General features: G+C 33.9%; 1 long non-coding RNA gene across 1 annotated transcript; it reads right to left on the bottom strand.

The window, feature by feature from the left end:
• Positions 1 to 1,046: 1,046 nt before the first annotated feature.
• LOC142865913 (uncharacterized) lies at positions 1,047 to 15,976 on the bottom strand. The gene is made up of 2 exons (XR_012916002.1): positions 15,892 to 15,976; positions 1,047 to 1,286 (listed from the first exon to the last, which is right to left on the bottom strand). It is a non-coding gene; the product is annotated as an uncharacterized LOC142865913 (long non-coding RNA).
• Positions 15,977 to 23,652: the final 7,676 nt, after the last annotated feature.

The following is a 23,652-nucleotide window of genomic DNA, read 5'->3' as shown; positions in this document are numbered from 1 at the left end:
AACCTTATATCTTTCATAAAAATTAACTTAGAATTGATTACACACTTAAATGTAAAATACAGAACTCTAAAACTACCAGTAGATAACAGGATAAAATTGAGATCACCTTGGGTTTGGCTCTGAATTCTTAGACACAACATCAAAAACAAGAACCACACGTACTCACCATCAAATTGGTATTAACTGATCAACACTTAAGTACATATATGGCAATAACACCCACTGGGTGTTGGGCAGATGGGAAGAGGGAGGAGGAGATGGGTATATACACACATAATTGGTGCAGTGTGCACCATCTGGGGAATGGACACACTTAAAGCTCTGACTCGAGTGGGGAAAAGGCAACATATATAATCTAAACATTTGTACCCCTGTAATATTCTTAAATTAAAAAAATAAGAAAAAAACATGATTTATGAAAGAAAACAATTGATAATTTGGACTACATTAAAATTACAAACTTCTGGTTATGAAAGACACTTTTAAGAGAATGGAATAACAAGTCACAGGCTGGGAGAAAGTCTTTGCAAAACATGAAAAGTATTGGTACCCTCAATATACAAAGAACTCTTAAAACTCAACAATAAGAAAATGAACAACTCAAACAAAAATGGGCAAAATATCAGGACACCTCACCAAAAGGGATATACCAGATGGCAAAAAGCATATGAAAAGGTGCTCAGCATCATATTTCATTAGATAATTACAAATTAAAACAGTAAGATACCACTACACACTTATTAGAATGACTAAAATCCAAAACACTGCTAACACCAAATGCTCACAAGGATGGGAGCAACAAAACCTCTCTTTCATTGCTGTTGAGAATGCAAAATGGTACAGCCATGTTAGAGGACAGTTTGTAGGTTTCTATATTAAGCATATTCATACTATATTATCCAGCAATCATACTCCTTTGCATTTACCTAAATGAGTTGAAAACTTAAGTCTACCAAAAACCTGTACATGAATGTTTATAGCAGCTTTATCACAATTGCCTAAACATGAGAGATTCCCTTTATGTAGACGTACTCATACAGAAGTAGTTTGGAGATTGCCATACATTCTTTATTAATCATCAGTCTACAAAGTATTTTATCATCACACTTGACATTTTAAAAATATCCTTCCTTAGAGAGTAAGATAAATCTGTATTAGATTTTTTATATGGTGTATACAGTGAAAGTGGGTAGCAAGGTTCTCATAAGATATTCCACTAAGGTTAACACTTCCCTATGTATTTCTTCTTTCAGAATACACAGTATATACCATGTTGTAGTTGGGTTCTAAAAAAAAAAAAAAGAATACAGACTTCAGTGATTTAAGTGTCAGCAAAACAACTACTATAAGTTGCTATCAAAATTTTTATTTCACTTGTTTATATTCTGACAAAACCTCTTGTTACTTGTAGTGATGTGTAAAATAACAATTAATTTTAGTCTGTTCAATACAAATAAGGTAATTGTTTATTAACTATAACATCTCTTAAAAGAGTGATGATGTTGATGCTAATTGTTGATAATAAAAAAGACTAATGAACTAAGAAATTAAAGAGTCTTAAATTAAAAAAGAGTAATTTGTCCTCTGTGTATGTTGAATTATCATTTTTAATAATCTTGATTCTAAATTAACTTAGCATTTTACTCAATGATGAAAGCTAAGAGTTGGAGAATAATTATAAAATACATTATAAGTGTTAGAGTAAGTATTGTTAATTTCTTTCTTGGAAATATATGGCAACTGTAAAGCAAGCTCTTCAAAGTCTTAATTAAAGATAAAATATTGTATGGATCACCACTAACTCATAGAGAGGAAAATAATTTTAGGAGTTATTATAAAACATAACTGGAATCATAGAAGACAACAGCACAAAGTCCCTAAAAGGGCTTTTTGGCTTATCTATTTGAATAGTGTCCTCAAATTTCTATAACAAGGGTTACTTAAAATTTAAATATTTCACCCTTTTCAAGCAATAATTTTAAGCAGGAAACCAAACTGTTTCTACAAAATGTTTAAAAATCACATATATCCATGTTCTTTAGATATTAACCTATATGAAAGAAAAAAATTATTCTTACAGAGAAAATTTTAGAATTCAGGCAGTTTTCTCATTTTACATAATGCTGTTAAAAGGAAATTACAAATAATTTAAAGGATGATGAATCATTCTAAAGTAGATATGTTAATGAAACTGCAAAATTGAAGACTATAATATTCAGAACAAACTGCAAAGTTGAATACTATGAAAGAAAAAAATTTTAAAATGTTCTTAGTGAGGAGGATATTTATTATGAATTATTGCACTAAAACATCTTTTGGAAAAAAGAATTATCATAATCTTAAAATCTTATCTGATTATTGGTCCATCATGCAGAAGCTAACGTATTAAACTTTAACAATTATATGTAGCTTATAACTACTGTAGATCATGCTTTTCAAGACTTTTATTCTGTTTGATTTTTCTAAAGTATACATTCAGTGATTAGGTTGCATAGTAAAGACTAAGGTACTTCTCCCTGTAATGAGAGTAACATTAAAATCACCCTAAATGAGAAAAGATTAGTATAGAAAACTTGAATGTCTGCCTATATAAATGAGCCTCAAGCAAAATAGAATCTCCATAGCATGCAAGTGTTAGAAAAAATAGAGTGCTAACTTCAAAATGTACAGAGATGTTTCTGATTCACCATTAGTATAATATGAGCTTTGAACTTTTTTCAAAAGTGGAGATTAGTTTACCCTGAGTTATTTGTATTCTTAACTGCTGCTTTCAGAAGCCAATTAAAAATACTTGGATGATGTTTGATGTATTGTCTTTTTTTTTTATTATTGAGACAGAGTCTCACTCTGTTGCCCGGGCTAGAGTGCCATGGCATCAGCCTAGCTCACAACAACCTCAAACTCCTGGTCTTAAGCAATCTTTCTGCCTTAGCCTCCTGAGGAGCTGGGACTACAGGCATGCGCCACCATGCCCAGCTATTTTTTTCTATATATTTTTAGTTGTCCAGCTAATTTCTTTCTATTTTTAGTAGAGACAGAGTCTCGCTCTTGTTGAGGCTGGTCTTGAACTCCTGAGCTCAAGAGATCCACCCACCTCGGCCTCCCAGAGTGTTAGGATTATAGACGTGAGCCGATCTATTGTCTTAATATACAGTAAAAGTAACTGGCCCAACAAAGAAAGGATGTGGAAATTTTCACTGTATCAGATTATTTTTCTTTGTTCAATTCCAAGTTGAAATAATTTGGGAAATACTAAAACCTCGCTCTCTGGCTAATTAGAATAGGCAGGCTTTCTCTTCTTGATGCAGCTGAGCATGCCAAGCTGAGACACAACAAATGAAAACTGAGACAGGAAGCACTGATTTCCAAACAATTTAAATGAAAGATCATTTAGAGTCACATTATCATTGAAATCATTAATGCTACAACAAATTATTACTATTTTACATTTTTGTTTGTTTGTTTGGGTGGGTATACAAGGTTGGGAAGGGAAGGTGGTGTGAATAGGCACATCTTTGAATGCATTTGTCAACTGAAATAGCTGCTTGCTAATCTTACGTAACCACAAGAGGTACCTAGCTCCAAACTTTAACACCTTTCTGTTCCTCATAAACTTATCACAGGATTAGACTTTTTCACTTCCTTCCAGTAGTACAGTCACTAAGGGTCCTTTAAGTCCTTTCCTTTCCTGGACACCCATCATCCCAAAGCCTCCCAAGATATGTGGTGTGGATTTCCATCAGTGGTATGATAATAAATGTTTAACAGCTAGCTCATTGGGTTCAAAAGGAGCACTGATATTTAATGGTTGCTGGTTTTAGTGGTGCATATGCTTCCACTGTGGAATATGAATACGAATATGAATTAGCTCCAGTCTTCCAGGGTGTTTATAGACCAGGTATTGAAAACTATAATACGTCCTAACCTAAAGGCACTTATTCTAATTACTTTCTAAGCTAAGCCAATAATTACTGTGTGCTACAAAGAACATATTTTTATTGAGATATAATTCAACTCCCACATGATTCACCCATTTAAAATGTATACTTCACTGATTTTACATAGTCATAAAGTTTTGCAACTATCATTACTATCTAATTCCAGAACATTTTCATATTCCCAAAAAGAAAACCAGAACCCATTAGTAGTCATTCCCCATTTGTCCCCTGGCCCTTGGCAACTATCTGTTCTGGACATTTTGTATAAATGGAATCATATAATATTTGGGCTTTTGTGACTAGCTTCTTTCTTAAAAGAGCACAGTGTTTTCAAGGTTCATCCATGTTTGTAGCACATATCAATACTTCATTCCTTTTTATGATCAAATAATATTCCATTGCATGAATATAGCACATTTTGTTTATTTATTCATTAGGTGATAGACATTTGATTTTTTCCCATTTTTGGTTATAAGTGATAATGCTGCTATAAACACAGGTGTACAAACTTTTGTGTAGACATATGCTTTTAATTCTCATGAATACATGAATGGAATTACTAAATCATCTGATAATTCATTGTTTTACTTTTTGAGGAGTTGCCAAACTGTTTTCCACAGAAGTTGCACCATTTTATATTATCTCCAGTAACGTATGAGGGTCCCAATTTCTCTACATCAGTGCCAAAACTTGTTATTTTGTGGGCTTTTTTTTTTTTTTTGGTTTTATTTTTGTAAAAAAATAATAGTCTTCCTGGTAGGTGTGAAGCATATTTCATTGTAGTAGCGATTTGCATTTCCCTAATGACTAATGATATTGAACATTTTGTCATGTACCTTTTGGACATTTGTATATCTTCGTTGGTGAAATGTCTATGTAAGTCTTTTATTTATTAATTGAACTATTTGTATTTTTGTGTCTGAAGTGTAAGAATTCTTTATATATTTTGCATACTACACACTCATCAGATATATGATTTGCTAACTACTTTCTCCCATTCTGTATTTTGTCTTTTCACTTTACTGACAGTGTCCTTTGAAACAAAAATGTTAATTTTACTGAAGTCCAATTTATCTATTTTACTTTTATTGCCTTTTGACATATAAAAAACAATTGACAAGTTTATAAAGATTTACATGTGTTTTCTTCTAAGAGCTTTATAGTTTTAGGTCTTTGAGTTATTTTAATGTATGGTGTAAGGTAGGGGTCTAACTTCATTCTTTTGTATATGGGTATTTAGTTTTCCTATCCAGGAAATTCATTTAAATGGCTATCTCCTTTAGTCTTTCTGTCCTTCAAAATCTAGATTGATTGAACTTAGTGTTGTAATATCTTTCTGATATTAGTGTAATTTGTCAATTAAATATTTTTTTCTATTTTCACTTTTAGTGTAAATATGTGATTCCCAGATTTAATATATATAACATATATATTAGTTATATATTTTACATACATTAAGTATATATAATATATGTAATATATTATACATATATATATATGTGTGTGTGTGTGTGTGTGTGTGTGTGTCCCCTAAGAATTAGTGAGTGATTTTGGGGAGATTCAACTTTAACAAGAAAAAATACAAAGAGAAATATTAACTTAGAAGAAAATAACTGAATATATTGTGCTAAGGTATTGCACCCTCTCCCCCTAAAAGATTTTATTTTATAATGTTTGTTTTGTCATCATTGGTATAAGTTAGTCATATGTTATTTTAAAAATTGATGTGAAATTTTAGCACTTGTTGGCATCACATTATTTATGTGGACTTTTGAGAGACTGACAAACAATGGGTTAATTAGATTTGCTATGATTTGTTATGATATAAATGTATTGAATACCAGTAATTGCTGAGTCATAACTATCAATTATGAAGTATAGCTTTAATATGTCAAATTATTTTAGTTTCATTAAAAGGAAATAACAAGAGGATCCTATCAAGGTAAAAAGCAAGATATGCATGGACAGAAAGGCAAAAGACACAATTCTGTTTCAGACCTAAGGAAAATAAATTAATAAAGGCTTATAAAAAAGTATATTATATTTAATCTCAGAGTTTCAATAAGAGTATACTAAGTATTGAAAAATATATTCTCAATTATTTAAAAAATATGATAAAATAATTCAGATAAACCAAAATGTATTAAATCTCATATCAGAAAAATTAATGTACTCACAATTCAATAAAATGTGCCAGGACAGATAAAGCACCCTGTATATTCCTTCCTTCCTGAGAACTTCCACTTCCCTTTCATTTCGGAGGTAAACCCCCTCTTTCCATGTAAAAAAGTATGCTTAAAAATGCACCACCATCCATAAACAACTAGTCTTTTCATTCATTTCAGATATTTCACAAAAAAATGCAGGTACAGGTATTCTATATATTAATATTATGATCACAGGGCAGTGCATCAATTGTTAGAGTAAAGATGAATAAAGATTTGGACATCACTGCATACTAAAAGACAGAGAAATAGATATAAATGGAAGATTGAGTAGTTTACAATCTGTCTATGCATAATACATACTTATGAATAATATTCTTATTTCATATATAATAAAGGCTTCTATTGGAATGCTATTCAGCTTTTGGTAGTTATCTATTATATATCTCTCATTATAAGCAACAACCTTCTAAATGTCCAGAAATGTGCTAGATTCTGTGGGCACACAAACAGACATACAGTGATTCACTATTAGTCTGGAGGTTGGACTGGCAAATTATCCACACACCAGTGGTTATTTTAGTCATTATAGTATCATATGTTTCTGTCTTATCTTGGTTCTGCAATCAACTAGCTCTGTAGTTCAATTTAGTTAACTAATATTTTTATTAAATAGTATCTTAGGTAATTTCCAGCTCTAGAGTTCTCTAAGTATGCAAAAACATATCTCTAAGCAGAGAAAACAAATCCTGTTATAAGACTTATTCTATTGGTATCGAGTCACCTTCAGGTCCTGCACTCAAATCCTACTGTATTATGTGTAAAATAGGGTTATTGATTTTAAAAACTTGTTATCTCTAGGTGTCACTGTATCACATGGAAGTACCATAACTGATGTTCAAAGTTGTGAATATGACTTCATCAAGAAAAGATTAAATTATGTTTGATAAACTGTTCAAGAGTTAGGGAGCTGTGAAAAATATATTTTAGATTGGTTTCCAATAGACATGATTAAAAGAAAAAATGTTTAGCTACTGAAGAGTGTAAATTGAAGTTCCCAGGAATATTTACATAAATGGAACACTTCATTTCTTGATAACATTGGAGAGATAAGACATTATTGATTAAGAAATAATATCTGGCTTTGAGGGACCAAAAATTTAGTTGCATAGATAAAATAATGTGGAAAAATTAGAAACCTATATATCTAGCACTTTATGTTTAAGAGTAATATACTTTAAATTTTTGTGTCTAAAAACTAAAAATTTTATAATAGAGAAGTGACCTCAGAAAAGGAGTGCTCTCTAGGTAAAAGCAGAAGTAACAGAATCATTGAGGCATGGTCTTGAGAGATGTGTAGAATTGGAGAGATGGAAAAGAACAAGAAGGTATGTATTATAGACTAGGAAAACAACAAAAATGACATTTTGGGGGAAGTGTAAGGAGTTATTTATTATACTCACTTTTTTCTTCTCTCATTCCTGAAATCCACTAACATAAGTATTAGATCTTTTGTTATAGTCTCATAGGTCCCTGCGGGTCTGTTCATTATGTTTTTCACTTTATGTTCCTTCTGTTGTTCAGATTGGATACATCCCTTTCATTCCACTATTGAGCCCAACCCATAGTTTTTTATTTCAGTTATTGCATTTTCCTATCTTAAAATTTCCATCGGTTTTTATTTATTTATTTACTGTGAAAATTTCTTTGCCTTCATTTGCTCCAGCAATTTTTTGAGTATCCCTAACCCTAAAATTTACAATCCAAAATGCTCCAAAATCTGAAACTTTTTGAGAACCAATATAACACTGAAAGAAAATACTCACTGAAGCACTTAGGATTTCATGTTTTTGAATTAGGAATTCTCAACCAGTAAGTATAATGCAAATATTCCAAAATCCAAAAAATTCTGAACTCTAAAACACTTCTGGACCCAAGCATTTAGGATAAGACATATTCAACCTGTAGCTTGCTGAAGTGTTTTTATAATGGCTCCTTTAAAATCTTTGTCAGATGATTTTAAAATCTGAGTCATCTTGGTATTAACGTATTTGATTGTTATTTATCATTTGAGTGAGATTTACCTGCTTCTTGGTATGAGTCATTTTTTTAATTTAAGCATATTATGGGGGTACAAATGTTTAGGTTATGTATGTTGCCCTTATCCCCCCTCGAGTCATAGCTTCAAGCGTGACCATCCCCCAGATGGTGTGCATCACACTCATTATGGAAGTATATACCCATTCCCTTCTCCCCCTTCAGTATGAGTGATTTTTTATTTAAACCTGGACATTTTGGGTATGATATTATGAGATTTTGTATCTTATTTAAACCTGTTTTAGCTGGCTTTTACTGTACTGCTCTGGCATAAGAAGGGGCAATGCTGCCTCCATACTACTATTTGTGGGTAGAAATTCAGGTTCCCCACTAAGACACCCACTGACACATGAGATAAGAGGAATTCTTTATTAGTGCTGGGCAGAGGTGGGAGTTCTGGGTCTCCACTAGACCTTCGCTGATAACTTCCTGGGTTATCAGTGCCTTATTACTGCTCCCAATATAGCCTCCACTGACAACATGGAGGAGAAGTGGTGGCCTCATCACTACTGAGCAGTGGCGAAAGACCTAACTCTCCACGAGATCTCCTCCAACGTCACCCCAGTGGGGAGGAATAGTGGTCCCTGGTTAATATTGGATGAGGCTGAAGTCCAGGCTCCCCATGTGGTCTCCACTAACACTGTGGAGAGGGAGGCCTCATTGATGAAATTCCAAGATCCCTATTTAGCTTCTTATACTATCCAGCTAGGTGGTTGTGGCATTTCACTACAGCCTGATGAAGGTGGAATTCTAGGTTTCCCACTTGGCTTCTCCTGCTCTGGGTGGTGATGGAGCTACAATTTTTTCTGTGGTGTTTGGTTGGAGTAGAGAGATTTTTGTCTACATTTTTCTGTCTTGGTAGGTTGCATTTTCCTTGTTCCTTTTGGTTAGAGAGCAGGGCTCTGTTGGGGATTTTGTGGTCTTCTTTTGCTGGCATTTCTGGGTTTCTGGCATTTTATGCTCTAAGTCTAGAATATATGAGTAAAAGAGGAAACCCAGAGAACTCACCAACTTGTCATTCCTTGGATGCTTTCTTCTCTCCATCCTTTAGAGTCTTCTTATGTGTTTTATATGTAATATTATAATGTTCAGTGTACATCTAGTTCCCAGAAATGAAAGACTCTCAACATATTTTTACATATTGTTAGGTGATATTAAAACAACATCCTTAAATATAATGTGTGTGTGTGTGAGGGGGAAGAGGCAGAGAGAGAAAGTCTGCTATATTATCTGGGTGCTTTCTGAGGTACTCCTAAATTTGAAGATCCTAAACTGGCAGTTTAGATTTCTTGATTTTTAAATTTGGAGCTTAATGCTCAAGGTATCTTTATATAGCAAACTTAAGTGAATGTCATTGATTGGGTCAAGAAGAAATGGCATAAAACTATATGCAGCTTGGAAAAATAAATGAAAATGAAAACTTGCAGCTTGATTTTGTAAAACTACAGAATGGCAATATTGTTTGTAGAGGGCTTGAAGGTAAGAATATTTTGTCTTACCAAATGTTGTGAGATAACATTTCCATTCCCATCATGAAAAAATTCAGCCAGGATCTTATACTAAAATGTTAGGTAAGATCTAGCTCCCACTTTATCATAAAATTTGGTACTAGAGTCAAGGCTTTGAGGTATGTCAAACAGTGTTTAGTCTACCAACAGTTTCAACCTATCTACCAACTTGTATTTCCAATTCGATCCTGGAAATCTGATCTTATTTATTTGTGCTCTTGACCTATGGTTTGCAGATCTTAGTTTTGGGTTATACCTTAATTATAAAGAATTCAGCCATATCAAGTCAGCAGGAAGACTTAGAGACTCCTTACAAGAAAATTAGGTTAGTGCTGGTGGTAGAGGAGCCATGGAGCACTCCCCCTTGTTTGCTTTCAACTCTCACATATCATATATCAGCTCAAGGGTTGGACAAAGAGAAGGTACATTTTCATACAAAAATGCAGCAGGGGATAGTTATATTCACACATAATGGGTACTAGGCATACTGTTTGGTTAATGGACACACTTGAAGCTCTGACCCGGGTGGGGCAAGGGCAATATACATAACCTAAACATTTGTATCCCCATAATATGCTGAAATAAAAAAAAAATTAAAAATCTTAAAAAATGCAGTATTCTATATTTCTGGTGTGGGAATCAAATTCTTTTTTTTTTTAATTCTGAAAAGCAAAATATATACTTCTAAGAGTAGGAAACATATCTAAATTTAACCCCCAATGAAAGTATACTGGCAAATGGAAGTACCTTTGTGTTTGGATCTAGAAAGAGGGGTTACCTGATCTTTTCCAGAAGAAAAATTCAGCTCTCACAGGAAGAAATTGTGCTAAGATTCTTCAATTCATAGAAACACTTACAATTAACTTAAAATCATATTTATAGGTAACATGAAATACTCATTCCCATATCATTAAATAAAATTTAATGAGTTGCTTTCCCCCAAATTTTTCAGGGATCCAGAATTCAGAAATACAACCTTAAGCAGAATTTTGGGATATTCTAAAATCTTGTATATGAAAATGAACTTTTATCCTTGGTTATCTTCAATTTTAGAATATGAACAAATACAGCTCAATATTATACTTTTTATTATCATTTTTGAAAATTTTCATATATTTACTTCCCTTTCTATTCATAGGATCCTATGTTATGCATGCATATTTATAAGTGTCCAATAGTTCCCTCAGGTCCCAAGGTAGCACATTGACATATTGACATCCAACATTTAAATACTCACGATTTTCACAGGAAACCTGTGTAAATAATTTATCAAATTATCAAAGGAGAAAATGCTTCAATATATTCGATCCTAATTTTAAAGACTGAACGGCTAAAAAATGGCTGAAGCAAATTTCGACTAAATTTAGGTAGCTAATAATTTGACACAAAATAGTTTATGTCACAATGGGATTAAGAATTTAGGGGTCACTAGCCCGGGGAACAGAGTGAGACTGTCCAAAAAAATAGTTTAGGGGGTCAAATATGCTTTCTCTGACACCAGTTTAGTTCTGTCTCTTATCGAGGCAAAGACCTCGAGGAAGTGATATTTAAGACATCTGAACGATAACTATGAGTTCTCCAGGCAAAGACTGCTTTGACATGGGTTTGGGTCAGGCAGAGGGGATGTGAGTGGAAAGAAGTGAGATTAAAGGAGTAGGTTGGAAAGAGCCAAATTATCAAAAGCCTCAGGTTTCATGTTCTAAGGGGTTTGATCTTTATATTAAAGGGAATGGGATGCCATCAAAAGATTCTAATCAGGAAACTGCCAGATTTGCACTTTAAAAACGTCATTTGGGTTACAATTGTTGTCTTATTTTAAGAAATTTCCACATCCGTCCCAACCTTCAGCGACCACCATCCTGATCAGTCAATAGCTATCAACATGGATGAAAGATTTTTCACCAGCAAAATTATTATTACTAATGGAAGGCTCAGATAATCATTAATATTCTTTAGCAATAAGAGACATTTAAATTAAGCTATGTACATTGTTTTATAAACATAACACTATTGTACACTTAATAGATGACAGTATAATGTAAACATAACTTTTATATGAACTGGGAAACCAAAATATTTATGTAACTTGCCTTATTGTGATATTCACTTTATCATAGTGGTCTGGAACTGAACCCACAATATCTCTGTGGTATGTTTAGTATACACAAGTTACTCTCTTAAGTTGGTGAAAAATAAACCAAGTTCTTTCAGAGATTAAATATGGTTAACAAAGCAGAATCTCCACATAAAAGAGACATAACAATTCAAAGTGGTATATAAAGACAGTTTATGACATTTTATAAGAAGTGGAATGGTCAGAGAAGACCTCGTGGAGAAAGTAGAGATCAGCTTTGGAGAGACAGCAGCATGTAGACAACCAGAAAGAAGATAGTTTGGCATTTTCAGGGAGATGGAATTGTTTGAGCAAAGGCAGACAGCTAGGAATACATAATAGTACATTCTGAGGAGAGTAGGAAACCCATACTGGCAGTAATGAAAAAATAAACAAGCAAAATTAAAAACACTATAAGGACATTGAGAAAAACAGTGACGCTATTTTAGTGCGTGGTTTTGATTTACAAACAAATATATTTGAAATAAATCTGTAGGTAATAAAGAGTCATAAAAGATTTGAGTAGATGAAATTGTATCAGAAATAAATGTTTATAGAGAATAATTTCTTTGCAATGTCTAGAATGGATCATCAATATGGAAGTTATACTTCCTGAAAATGAGTAATGATCAATATTGATCAAGAGAAAAATAGTATAAAAATCTTTGGGCAATGGCTTCAGGGCTTTACATTTATAAGGCACTCCATGGCCTTTTCAGAGTACCTATTTTTCCCAATAATCTACAAAAGTAATTGAGTAAGTTCAAGTTCAATGTGTAATAGATCAACAATAACAATAACAAAACTTGGTTTGCTAACAAAGGATGATTCACATTGAAAAGTACTCCCTTTGAAAACTCAAATAATCTGTAATTGATTATGCAATCCCTTCATATGGGCAGGAGAAACATATTAATATCAAAGTATGTGTGATGTTTTAAATAAGAAGAAAATACTTCAGAATGCACTGATTGAATCTGACAGACACCTTTTAACATCTTGCAGGCTGTTTCTCTTCACTGGTAATATGTTGTTGTTTGCCATTTTTCTATTTAATTGTATAGTTATGCATATTAAAAGGAAAAATCAGGTAACAGACTTTTCAGTTAACATTACAAGGACCAATAAGAATACAACCTAATGAAAAATGATGAAAATTCTGTTTTCATCAGGAAGGAGCACAAAATGTAAAAATAGAATTTTAAAGGTTTCCACAGGGCTTTTACTAATTTGCAGTCCCACTAGCAGTGTAAGGGTGTTTCAATGTCTTCCCATCAATGCCAACAAAAATCCCAAGTATTCAACCAAGAGACTCCTGGAATTTATGAATGAATTCAGTAAAGTCTCAGGATACAAAATTAATGCACACAAATCAGTGGCATTCATATATACCAATAACAGTCAAGCTGAGAATCAAATCAAAGATGTAACACCTTTCACAATAGCATCAAAGAAAATTAAATACCTAGGAATATAATTAATGAAGGAGGTGAGAGACATATATCAGGAGAAGTATGAAACACTGAGAAAAGAAATTGTAGAAGATGTAAACACATGGAAAAACCTACCGTGCTCATGGATTGGCAAAATCAATATTGTTACAATGTCCTTACTACCTAAAGTGATCTATAGGATTAATGCAATCCCTATCAAAATACCATCATCATTCTTTACATATCTAGAAGAAATAATCCTATGCTTCAAATGAAACCAGAAAAGACCCCATATAGCCAAAGCAATCTTAAGGAAAAAGAAAAATATTGGGAGTCATCAGTCTACCAGACTTCAAGCTTTCTTACAAAGCTACAGTAACTAAAACAGCATTTAACTGGCACAGGAGCATAGATACAGACCTATGGAACAGGACTGAGAACCCAGATATAAAACAATTCTCATATTGTCATCTAATCTTTGACAAAGCAGACAAAAATATACATTTGGAAAAAGAATCTATATTCAGTAAATGGTGCTGGGAAAACTGGATAACTCCATGCAGAAGATTGAAACCAGATCCACATCTCTCACCTTTCACAGAAATCAACTTACGGTGGATAACAGACTTAAACCTAAGACGTGAAACATTAAGAATTCTAGAAGAAAGTGTTGGGAAAAGTCTTACAGGCATTGGCCTAGGTAAAGAATTCATGAAGAAGACCCCTAAAGCAATCACAGCAGCAACAAAAATAAATAAGTGGGACCTGATCAAATTAAAAAGCTTCTGCACAGCCAAGGAAATTATGATGAGAGCAAATATACAACAGGTGGCTATTTTGCACTGTATATCCACCATTTAGGAAGAAGAGCTTAGATATTTTTTACCTTTTAAATATTTTATAACATTGACAAGATGTGGTTCCTATGTAAATTTAATCAACTGTATTTTTATCTTACAAATTAATATTATAAATTATAAGATGATAAAATTGCTAATATGTGTTTATATCGCTCTTAATTGAAGATTGAGCTGGTTAGATAGAATGATTTATTATTCCTTAATATGATATATTTCTGTTTATGTTAGCTTATGTGGGAATGGAAGTGAGAAGTTTCTGTATATAGTCTTTGAAGTTGCTTTTATTACAGTAGCTAAACAATTTCATTTTCCTGTACTTATGTATTATTTGGTAAACATGCTTCAAAAATTGTTAAATAAAAGTATGTTGGTAAGTGAATATGTATGTTAATGTAGGAAATTCACTTTGTGAATGTGGTATTGGAGGTAATTACTTTATGATCTGGTCAGAGGAATCAGGAACATTCTAAGATGTATTCTCTGAGCATTTGTATCCTAGAAAAGTAAATGATCCCATCTTGTTAGGACTAGATTCTGAGGTCTCCTTTCCTTATGCAAAAAGGATGGAGATAACTAAATATAAACACCAGAATGAACTGTGCCTGAAATTCTGTTGTCTTATTCTCTGAACATTATGAGCAAAATAGTATTTTTAGTTTACTCACACTGGTTCATGTTTTTCTGACCTGGCCTCCCTCTGGGACATTGGCTATCCATCGATCCATACATCCATTTATCCATCCATCCATCCATCCATCCATCCAACAAACATTAAATTCCTGTGTCCCCATGTTCAAGGTACTATGCTATTTGCTTGAATTACAAAAATCAGTAAGAAAAAATAGTTGTGAGTTCACCCACCCCCAGCCCCCTCACCTGACTGGTACCCAGTGAATATTACTACCATGTGAGCACCTTAGTCTTGATCAGTTAGTACCAATTTGATGGTGAGTACATGTGGTTATTCACCATTTAGGTAACTAGAATGAAGTGTGATGAGTTGACAGTATTATTTACCAAGTGCCTATGACCACAAAGAAGAAGAAACTGATTAATTCTACCTGAGGGTGTCCAGCAAGATTTCACAGGAGAGGTGACATTTGAGGTCAATGTTGAAGAATGAGTAAGAATTACCCAGGCTGAGAAAGAAGAGGGGTGAGAAAAATCTAAGCACAGAAGAGTATCAAAAGACACAAAGAGTGAGAGCATATAGAGAATTTGCAAGTCTAGGAGTAGTCATAATGTGGCTAGTAAACTCTAGGACAGAGAATTGCAAAGAGATGAGGTTGAAAATTTGGTTGAGATCAATTTTTTAAAGGCTGTGAATATTACTCGAAGGAATGAGAGCTAGTAAAAGCTACTAAGAAGCAGAGAAGTTGGAAAAATAAGATAGTCACAGAAAAATTAAGTGTTACAGAAAGTTTCAAGGATGGAATAGTCAACAGAATCAAATGTTGAAAACTGGCCAATGTTTACTTGGGAAGAATACAAAGAGTTCATGTAGTTACTGATAGCACTTAAACTACTCGATAAATTACTGACAGAATAAATTAACCTTGAATTGTTCTTCCAAGATTCCTGAAATGAAATATTAACTACAGTTTATGGTAGTATGATTCTATATTTATTTAAATGGTATTGTAAGGAAACAAATTCTATTTAGTTTCTCAAATTCAAAACCACATTTGGAACATTTCTGAAGTGGAAAAGCTTTATGTGTATTTTCCCCAATAGTGAACTTCTCAATGCTCACAATGGAGTAATTCAATTTACTCACCATTGACAAATGTTGATTTGGAGGCACAGAGTCAGGTCCAGGTTCCATTGAGGAACTTGTTACTTCAGGTTCAATGGTAATTGGCTAAAAGCAAAAGTGAAAATCTCATTACATATTGAGCCTAATGTGTTATAAAAAGGAAACCATGATGATATACAAAAGGCTCAGGCATCCCAATTAGCTTTTTAATATTTCATTAAAAATGACAGATCATAAATTGTATACATGCACAATAGAGATTATATAAACAGTTAAGATTTATTGAGTGTTTCCTGTTAGGCATTAATCTAATAGTTTTATATATGTAATATTCTTTAATGTTCACAACAACTTATGAGATAGGTACTATTATTATATACATGAGGAAACCAAGGCCCAGAGATGTAAATTAACTTGGCAAAGGTCATATGGCTAATAAGTAATGGAATTGGTATTTCAACTCAACAAGTCTAGTGCTGGAGCCTTTTAATCGCTAAACCAATCTAATAAATGCAGAAGCCTAAATTTAACTGAATTATGAAGATATGAATGGGTTTACTGAATAATCCTTACACAGTACATACTATATGCCAGATTTTATTTTAAGTGCTTAATAAATATTAACTCACTTAAAATGGCTTAGTGTCATATTAGTATTAACTCACATTATATGAACATTTAAAGAAATATGCTATGTAAAAATCCATTGGATCATCTTAAGTTCCTTTCTATTCCTGGGAAATGGCAAGATTAGTACACTTCAAAAAGTGGAAAGAAGATTTGTAAAACATGGGGCATTTGTATATGTGTGTGTGTACCTGTGTAAAATCAACTGGAGGGTATAGAGTTAGATTGGATTATTTCTATTATTACTTGAAAGCTGAATCTACGAAAAGCATTAACCTTAATACAGTCTGACTAAATCACTTCATATCAGAATTGCATTAGGATCAGTCAATGACAATATTATAAAGTAAATCATTTATGTCTCAGATGTGTTCTGAGTACTTTTTCTACTCACTTTCTCTAATATTAAGTTCATATTTCCCTTAGCTTTCTTTGATGCTGGTTCTACAATGGCTGTGATTTCTTTCATGTCACAAAATGTGATTGGATGCATTTATCATCGTGCTATGTTTTCTAAAACCATTTTTACATTTATTTATTTATTTTTAGTTAACATATACAAATCATATATATATTTGTTGGGTAAAACATATTTTTTGATATATGTATACATTGTAGAGTGATAAGCTAAAACTAATTAACATATCCTCACCTCATATACTTACTCTTTTATGGTGAGAATGTTTAAAGTCTATTCTATAAGCATGTTTCAAACATGCAATACATTATTTATAGCTAGTCACTATGCTGTATAATAAATCTCCAGGACATCTTAAAAGAAGGATTTTAATATGGAATAGGGTATTGATACCACGAATGAATACACCCTTAGTTGGGAAGATACATTAGTTGGGGAGCCTACTTCACTTATAAATGAAGTCAATCTTAGAGAGCAATAGTTGTTTTGTGTTGCATCATGATCCATTACTTTACTATCTTAGCAACAGTTATATATATGATTAACAGCATAGCAATTGAAGCCAATGGTTTTGCATCCTGGCTGTGACGTGTACAAGCTGTGTACCTTTAGATAAGTGAAACTCTTGGTAAGTCTCAGTTTCCAAATTTGTATAACAAAAATGCTATTAATACCTTCTTCTTGTGGCTATTGTGCAGACTGAATGAGATAATGAAAATAAAGTGTGTTGCATGTTGGCACCACAAACTAATAATTATCTGTACTTGTCTTCAGCATATGAAAAAATCATTAAATTAAGTAATTTACATATAAATTGTGAAAGATATTCATTCTTAAGAAAACGCCTTAAACATTGTGACAAATGCTAGGCCATAAAGAATGCTGTGTCCTTGCTGTGAACAATGAGGGGTAAAATTCAAACATGTTTCTGAGAATTCAAGTTCATTGTCCTTGATGGGTGAATATCCATGACATTTAATTATAGCATTTCAATTAAGACCAACATAGCCTTAACATATGCATAAAAATAATTTTCACAAATTTGTTGATTCTTTCCTATCATGGACATTAGTGTTGTGCTGTCTTTCAGCCCAGTTACTAAAACTATCATTAACCATGATGACGATTAAATTTGTTAATATTTGACTTTGATAGTTGAAGTGATCTGATACCACCTTTTACATTCTTAGTAGAACTTCTAAAGAGAAAGTCCAAGTGTTGGTAAGAGATATTGGGTTAAGTAAAACTATTCTGTAATCATCTGAAATTAAATTGATGGGTTACATAGCTGTGAAAAAGAAATCTCAAAAGGAGGTGGGTATTTCAACAATTATTTTGTCACTTTTTATAAAGGTGAAGCCATGTACTAATCATTTCACTAAAATGTTGTGGAAAAATTGAAAATAGCAATTCATCGTCTTTACTACCTTCAAGGTTAAGTACTAAAAACAGTATAGGTGAGACTAACCTTTGAGATGCAGATGGATGCAAGAAAGGAATGGTACATTTTAATGTCAGAGTGGGGTACATTTTATCTTTATCTCTGTACAACAGTCTTTCTGCCCATTCACTCTTTTTCTAACTTATCCCATGTTGAAATAAATAGTATGTTTTGAAGTTAAATGTAGGTCTTTGTATGATTTGAAAAAATCAAGAAAGATATATACTTAATAGTTAACAGTGATTACCTCTGGGGGAGAAGTGACTTTTACTATTTACTTAACATAATTAAAATTGTGGTAAAGCAAATCAATCAATAAATCATTTGAAAATTTCTTATTTTATTTCTTGACATTTTTGCATAATTTCAAGGATATAGATAATGCTTAAATAGTTATGGTTTTTATTTGGTTAGCTGACAAATTTTTGCTTTGTAAAATATATAAACTTTTTTAAAAGACGTTTTATTCTCTTTGGTTTAAATCTACAATGTTAAGTAATAAATATACTAGACAATCAAAACAGTGAACAGAATTCAGTGATTTTTTTTCTTAATAGCTTTTACAAGGTTAGTTTTTGAATATTTATAGACATGTGTAATTAGCTACAAAATACTTAAAAAGACATTTTGCAAGTTTATTTGTATCTGATGATCTGATATTTATCATAAATGGAGAAATACAGAAGACATTTTTAAAAGAACAAGTCTTTTTTTTAGACTAAGCTCTCTAACCAATGTTTCACAAATCAACCACTAATTAGATTGCCAGCACCTCAAGGGAAGAATCCATGTTGTATTTATCCTTGTTTCTTATTTGTAGAACATATAGTGGTTACACAAATGTTTTGAACTAAACTGAATAATGAAGCCAAAAATTGAAGAATTTTTATTTATATTTATATAAAATAAATGCATCATAAGATTAAAGAATAGTATATGAAATCTGTTAATAACAGAAATATAAAAAGAAATAATCTTGCAGTGAAATTTGGAACAGGACACTACTGCCATATGGGCCCACATGCTATATGCCCACAGAAAGTGCCAAGTGTTGATATATATGAATATGAGTATGAGATCCTAACCAAATTTAGGATTTGAAAGACACTGGATATGGCAACCTAAATATTTCTCTTTGCAGATCAAAGATCGTTTAGATATGGGGATAGTAAACAAATCGCTCAAGGTCACACACCAAAAGATATTACAGAGATCAAAACTTTGGTTACTACATTTTCTGAACCAAATATGACACATAGTTTGAAAAAAAATAAATGAATTCGACATAAAAGACAGGATGTTGTAAGTACTAAAGGAGGTACTGATATGGCATTAGTAGGAATAAACCAAAATCAAGATTAGTCCTTTTCAAAGAAGTAATATAGTGTAGTATCTAAGAAAAAGGACACTAAAACCATGCCACCCAGGCCCAAATCCCACTTAGCTACTTATTTGCTATGTAATCTTGAGCAAGTTATTCAGTGTCTGTGTATTGTTTTAAATTTATAAAATGGGGTTAATAATAACATATAATCATATGAATTAAATTAGTTAATATGAACACAGAATTTAAAACAGTTTTTGGTCTATGCTAAATATTATACCCTATTCTACTATTAGGCACATTTCTTGTTGGTTTTGCATATTTTTTTGTCTTTTTTTGTTTGTTTCTTGTTTCTAGGGATAGAGACAGGGTCTCACTGTGCTCAGGCTGGTGTCGAACCCCTGAGCTGTAGCTATCCTCCCGCCCTGGCCTCCCAGAAAGCTAAGATTACAGGCATGAGTCACTGCACCCATCTGGTACATTTCTTTACTACAAATTAGCTCATATGCATTTGGTAAGAGGAGAATGATGTCAGCATAAATTTTAAGTTGCATTAACACAATTTTCCCTAGTATGCTAATGTTTTCAAGTCATCAGGAGTAAGTTTATCATATTTTAAGAGAATGTTTAAAGCAGTATATGAAGACATTAAGAAGTACTAAAAATCCAACAGAAGTATCCTTGTTTAGTGCCAGTAACAGCTTCAAAGTCCAATACACTTTCATATATGTCTAGAGATCTGGGGAACTGGACGTGACACTTTCCCTTGTGTTAACAGCAACAACAAATCCTTTATAACAGGTTCTTCTTGAATGATACTTTTAATGTAGATGAAAGCAGTACCTATTAAAAGCAAACATCTTCCAGGATCAATATCTTGAAGTAGGAAATATAAGTACCAATACAATAAGATATGCATTTTTGGTGACCTCTGGTTTCAGAATTTAAACTTACTACTATTGTTTGAGTTTTTCTTTTAAACTAGAACACTCCAAGATTCTTTTCTTATACCTGTTGGTAGATAGTTAAAGGCTGTTAAAGATGGGCTGCCTGATTCTAGAATACATATGCTAATATAGAGTAATCTTTACTAATATTTTTAGTAGTACTTTTGCTGTTATTGTTGAGGTTAGATTACAAAGTTCTGAAGATTTGAATGGTCTTCCCTAACTTTATTTTTTTCTATAACTCCATTATTTCTTTGTGAACAAGAAGTGTTTCTTTAAAGTAACACATATATGGTAGTATAGTAAAATGCAGTTATAAAATAAATATTGATTATTTTTGATAAGATATGACTAATAAAGGCTTCATGAATGATAGTATCAACTAGGCTTATAGTATGATAAGAAATTAAAGAAGTAAAAATTGCTGAGAATGGTTTCAGGAGGAGGAAACAGCATGAACAATAGCATAGGATGGAAAAGGCAGTAGAGAGGGAGAAGCCAAGATGGCTGACTAGAGACAAAGTTTGTCTGACCATTGCTGCTTAAGACTTGAGGATTGGACTGAGGAGAGTGGAGAGCGATTGCTTATGAGAAGTGGACCTCAGGAACAGACACCAGTGAAGTCCAGGAACACCACCAGGAGGAATTGAGCAACTGAAAGAGAGGCGGAGAGAAGGGAGCAACCAGTGTGAACTAACTCCAGGGAGGTTCAGAGCCCAAGGAATGTGCAAGGGGTTTCTTCTTCCTTTCCTCACTTGGGTACCTCAGACCTGCAACAAGATGAAGGGCTCTCAATCCACGGGGGAGTGCCATGAGTACCAAAGAGTTAGCATCCCTGCATATGAATGTCCCCTTAACACAGCTCTTCCACTCCTGACATCCCAGGAAGTAATTTTGGCTCAAGTCATTCTAGGCATGTAGCTGTGCCCACCCTGCATAAATTACCAAAGTGCCTCATGCTGAGTAAAGTACTTCCTGCAAAGAGAGTGCATCCCAGCCAAGCCTGCCTCAGTCAGGAAAGTTGCTACAGCAGGAGCAGAGAGGAGAGTGGTCACTCTGTCACAACTAGGGCTTGGTGAGGAGGACAGATGGGTGCCACTCCAAAATCTAGCATGATGCAGGAAGTCTGCAGCCCCTCTCCCATGCTATAGCAGCCAGTAGAGTTTTCTGTGCCAAGTGACCTGCTTTCATTGCCGGGGATGGTCTCTATCCCCATCCTCCTGCCCACAGGCATTTGGAACATTTACCTCTGACAGCACAGATGGCAGTTAGGTGGCAAGTGAGAGCCTGTGATCATTGGAAGGGTGTGGAGGAGCTCAAGAGAGCAGGGCTCTGTTGGTGAGTGCCATTCCCCATCCCCTAGTTGGAGCATCCCTCTGGCGGAGACTTTTGAAGACAGAGAGGCCCACCCACCTCACCTTAGAGTCCAGTGGGGGGGAAAGGGTGCACAATTGGATATTCCCCTATCAGCCACTGACAGGTCAAGACACATGCCCGTGGGCCAGAGGGAGATATGGAAGCTTGAGAACCCATCGTAGATGGAGAGGAACCACAAGTGGAATGATTGGAGGGGAAAGTGCCTGGATTTGTGGAAACAGAAGGAAAAACCTGGCCAGAGACCTCACCAATTGTATAAGTTGATCCCTCTCATCAGGAGCATCCCTCCAAACTTGCAGAGATGGCCCTGAAATCTATATTAGTGGCTTCCCACTAATAGCAGCAGGATAAGCAACCATAAGCTCACACACCCAGGCTTTTTCACTCCAGCTGTGATCTATCTTGCTCTACACACACCTTAGGGGTGGAGTAGCGTCCAAGCAACCCCTGGAAGCCACACATCCCCAAATCTTGGGGCATTCATGTAACTCACCTTAGGGACCAGAGCCTACCATGGGGACAAAAGATTACTTCTTTAACTGGGTCCTCCACACAAACTACAATCAATGACAAAGGGTACTATCCCACAGCTAAACATATTTCCTTCCATCTCAAGCTATTAGGGAGCAGTGAATTCATACACACAAGTATAATCCACCAGCTTGGAGCTGAAGTTGGGAAACCAAACTCACTACACTCCACTGGGAAGAGGTGAAGACATAAGATCAGAGGTAACCCAAGAGGTTCATCAAACTTGCTAAAACACCCCTCAGGTAATATAGCACCAGCACTCCTCTCCCCAGAACTGTCAAGGAACTACCCTGGGGGACTTGAAGATAGGGCCATAAAACAATCATAGCACTGCCATTTCTCGACCAAGAAGCCAGTTGAGAAAGAATCAGCAAAAGAACTCTGGAAACATGAAAAATCAGAGCATAAAGTCACCCCCAAAAGAAATCATTAGTTCCTCAGCAATGGATACCAACTTAAATGAAATGATTAAAATGACAGAGGAAGAATTTTGAATATGGATTGTAAGAAAGCTCAATGGAATTCAAAAGAAAAGAGAAACCTAATACAAAGAAGCCACAAGAGAAATGCAGGAAATGGATAAAACAAATTATCTAAAGAAATTGAAGTATTATGAAAAAATCAAATAGAAATACTGGAAATGAAAGAGGCATTCAAGGGACTACAAAACACAGTGGAAAGCCTTAAGAATAGGCTGGATCCCACAAAGGAAAGAATCTCAGAGCTTGAAGATAACACCTATGTGCTAAACAAATCAGATGAAGAAAACAGAAGCAAGAGACATGAACAAAGCATACAAGAAATGTGGGATTATATAAAGAAACCAAACATAAAAATTATAGTCATCCATGAGTATGAAAAAGAAAAGACACAAGGGTTGGGAAATCTATCTCTAGGAATAATGGAAAAAAATGTTCCTAGCCTAGCCAGAAATGTAGATATCCAGGTACTAGAAGCACACAAGACTCCCGGGGGACTCAGTGTGAAAAAACAATCACCACATGAATAGTTATTAGGCTGGGCAAGGTAAATACAAAAGAGGCACTCCTTCTAGGAGTAAGGCAAAAACAGCAGGTAACTCAGAAATGGGTATATGTCATTCTAACAGCAGATTTCT

Source organism: Microcebus murinus, chromosome X, assembly GCF_040939455.1.
Source record: "Microcebus murinus isolate Inina chromosome X, M.murinus_Inina_mat1.0, whole genome shotgun sequence".
In the NCBI taxonomy this organism is placed as follows: domain Eukaryota; kingdom Metazoa; phylum Chordata; class Mammalia; order Primates; family Cheirogaleidae; genus Microcebus; species Microcebus murinus.
This window is presented reverse-complemented; position numbering and strand designations above follow the sequence as displayed.